Below are 4,057 nucleotides of genomic sequence, written 5' to 3'. Positions count from 1 at the left end.
AAATGGAAATTTGGATAATTCTGCTCATTTCATGGGGTTCTAAAGCCTTCGATGACATAACCAAAGCAAGGAGGACTGGAGCTGAAATAGCCTCAACCAAAGGAGTCATTACTGCAATTTCCCGACCTCCACTCACCGGTGAAGGCTCATCAGCCACAGGACAGGTACAGCGCAGGCAGCCTGGCCCCTGGGGTCTACATGGCCCTTGTCCAGTAACATACGCTGTGGTCTGAACTATCAAAATGTCCACACACTCCAGGACAGGTGCCATGTGCCATGATCAAAGGCACCACATGAGAGAAAGAGCGAGACAGGCAAGGAGATGGTCCTATGAGAAGGGCTGACGGCCAGCCATCTCTGCTTAATGAGAGGTCTGTGTGAACAGAATGAGGCACCAGGAACAACCATCCAAGACAAGCCCTTAAGTGAAATCACAGATCGTGACTCAAGGGAGGACAGGCTAGGAGCTTCCCGAGTTTTCTAATGTATTGAGCCACAGTTTCAAGGCAGCAAGTCTGCATAGATCATCATCCACCACTGGGTAGCCCCCAGCACCCCAGGGACCACACCAGAGATGCTGATGAGTCTCAGTGCATCACTGCAGGTGAGAAGTTCAACACCCAGTACGTGACACATATTTGTCCAAGTGAATGAGAGGTTGTCCACACAGCAGCTAGAATACCGGCCAGCTGTGAAGACTTAGTCATTGAAATAGGTCTGGGAAGATGCTTTGAATCATTAAAGTGCTAGGTTTGCGAGTGTGAAGATCCAAGCACAGTCTCCATCAAAAAGTCCAGGGCTGCGAAGATGGAGGACATGCTTCTCTGGGACTCACTGACCAGCCAGGAGAGCTGAATTCATGAGCTCCGGGTGTCAGTAAGAGACTCTGTGGTGGTTTGCATAGGCTTGGCCCCATAGACTCATGTATTGGAATGCTTGGCCCACTGGGAGTGACACTATTCAAGAGAATGACCTTGTTGGAGTAGGTGCGGCCTTGTTGGGTACGTATGTCATTGACATGGGATTGGAGGTCTCTGTACTCAAGATCCATGAAGTATGGGACAGTATCCTCCTGGCTGCCTTCGGATCTAGATGTAGAACTCTCAGCTCCTCCAGCACCTGCATGCTGCCGTGCTTCCTGCTAAGATGACAAAGGACTGAACCTCTGAAACTAAAAGCCCACCAAAATGAAGTGTTTGCCTTTATAAGAGTTACTTTGAGGTGAAGGAAGAGGGGAGAGACTCCTGAGGCCTTCACATGTGTACACACACACTTGCCCCCATACCTACAACCTATCCAGGTATACCCCACATGTGCACAGGAAAATGAAAGAGGACAAGTCCCCTAAGCAGGGCAAATAAAAAATAAATGACATTAAGTATCGTCTCCATCATTCTCTGAACTTGCCAGCCCATGCAGATCCATGGGTCCTTTGGTTTGTGTCGGTGGCTCAGAAATGACAGAGGGCAGGGACACTGCAGTGAGGGAAAGATCAAGGACATCTAGAGCCCCTTCCACCATTCTTTGAGTGAGCAAGTACCTAGGCCTCAGCCCAGGGGCACACATAAAGACCAAGAGCACATTGCCCTATGTGCAAGAATCTTACCTCCCAACAAGGGAGACAGATGGTAGGAACCATAACAAAGCAGAAAAAGAAACCTCATGGAGTAGAGAAGTACAGAGCCTGAGATTGATTCCATCTGGACCACAGGGACAGCTTCATGAAAGAGGTGGCATGTGAGCTGGTGATGGTTAGGAAGGAGGGAGGGAGGTCTTGAACATGAGTGGGAGCTGTGGCATCCAACAGAAGGGCCGAGTCATAATATTCTTAAAAGGCAAGCAGATAGGTCACATCAGCTCAGCTCTAAAGTCCAGAAAATCCAAAGCTGCTCATGACAGACAAGTGGACTGGAGCCTTAGGTAGGGAAAGCGGTATAGAGTATGTTTCATCTCAGCAGTCAGTAGTGAATACATATAAGTATTTATACATATTTGTACATATATACATGTGCAAGCTTATACATGTATAGATGTAAACATTTATAGTGATCATAAATACATGTGGAAATATGTAACTGTTAAGTTAAAGATGTTGAGCTCCTGCAATTTAAACTACTTTTTTCTTATCTTAAAGTGTTTGTTTTTCAATCACAGTAACCTAGAATTATCTCCTCGAAGAGACCCCCCTACCTCAGCCTCCTTAGAGCTTTAGGTTATAGATATCTATCATCATGGCTATCTACACCACTTTCTAAAAAGACCAGATATCTTATTGATATCAACAAGACAAGATTGGAGTAGAAAATGAGAGGATCAGATGACAATTTCAGAGGTTAATTAATAGCTAGCCCATCTTCCAATGAAGATGTTTAAATATATCTTCAAATTATTTCATAGGAAAAAATATATGACTGCTCCCAGTTGTATGTGATACTTCTAAATATGACGAAAAACAATACCTAGTAGGGCTTCAGGGGTGGCTCAGAGTCAAGAATATTTGCTGCTCCTGTAAAAGACCATAGTTGGGTTCTCAGGAACCAAAATTGATAGCTTATAACTGCTTCTAATTCCAGTTCCATGGGAACCAAAGCCCTTTGTGGCCTTTGTGGGCACATGCATGCTACACACACACACACACACACACACACACACACACACTGAAAAATATTAGCGCATTCTGTGTGACAGGCCCTAAAATTAAATGGAATAAAAACCAAATTCATTTAAAAGGACAGAAGCTCCTTGGCCATCATTAAACCATCTTAATCCCTAGAGGATTCATTGCTGAGGAGGCGTGAAAGGGTGTATCTTTCGTGCTGCTCTTCTCTGGAACTACAGTGTGACAGGAACAATATCCTGAGAGAAAAACAGCCTGTAGGAATTATAGGATATGACATACACAGACCTCCAATCTACACAGTCACTTCTTCTTTGTAATAAGAAAGTGGACATGGGCTAGCCAACTCTTAATGGGCCTGAGGCCTCATCAACCAGATCCAAAGCCATTGGGGAGAGAGCTAAAGGAAACTACCTCTGTTGACTAGGAAACAGCCTAGTCCTCACTGAAATAATCTACACCCTAGTCTCACTACACTATTCCCAATGGCCAAGATATAGAAACAACCTGTCTGACACACAATGAATAGAGCAAGAAAACGGGGTCTCCATCTACATAAATATAAATTGTGTTCAACATTGAAAGAGGAGAGGATGGTGTTAGGACAGCAAAGATTAACCTGGAGGACAAAGTTTAAGAGCAACAAACAAGCTCTGATCCCATTGCAATGGCCAATCGTTGTCATCCACTTGACACACCTGTGAAGAGGAAATCTCAACTGAGGAATTGCTTTGTTCAGATAGTCTCATGGGCATGCCTGTTGGGATGTTTTATTGGTTGGTAATTAATGTAGGAGGGCCCCGCCTACTGAGGGTGGTGCCTTTCCTAGACAGGTAGGCCTCACTCTAAGAAAGGTAACTAAATGTGAGCCTGAAAATAATCCATAAAGCAGCATTCCTCCAACTTCCTGCCTGGAGTTTCTGCCCTGATTTCCATTGATGACAGACTATAACATGCAAGCCAAATAAACGTTTTCTTCCCCCAGGTTGCCTCTGGTCTTGATAGTGTTTATCAAGAAGCAGAAGTCAAATCAGGACGCCCATGAATTCACGGAATCTAAAATTTCGATCTCGGAAACTGAGTGGATGCAGGTTTAATCCACTGGGATTAAAGAGAAGAAATGATGGACCAAGGTCAGTCAATGGGCTCAAATTTTCCATGTGTGAGGAGCAGCTCTAGAGACCACAGTGGAGTGAGGAAATAGAGGGAGAAGCAATTTGTGGTAAGCTTGACACTTGCTGAGAGCAGACCTCCTTGTGGAAACAGACATACTCCTTAGCTGTGATAAAGAGCTCATCAAAATAGCCATGTGTATATTAAACACGTCTTATGCACCTTAAATACCTACAATGACTACTTGTTAGTTTTCTGTTTATCTGAAAAATTAGAGAAAGCCCTATCAGCTTAACAAACCATTTTATGAACTCTATAGCTTCAAGG

Source organism: Apodemus sylvaticus, chromosome 1 (assembly GCF_947179515.1).
Source record: "Apodemus sylvaticus chromosome 1, mApoSyl1.1, whole genome shotgun sequence".
NCBI classification, from domain to species: Eukaryota; Metazoa; Chordata; class Mammalia; order Rodentia; family Muridae; genus Apodemus; species Apodemus sylvaticus.
The sequence above is the reverse complement of the archived record's forward strand: the minus strand, read 5'-3'. Positions refer to the sequence as shown.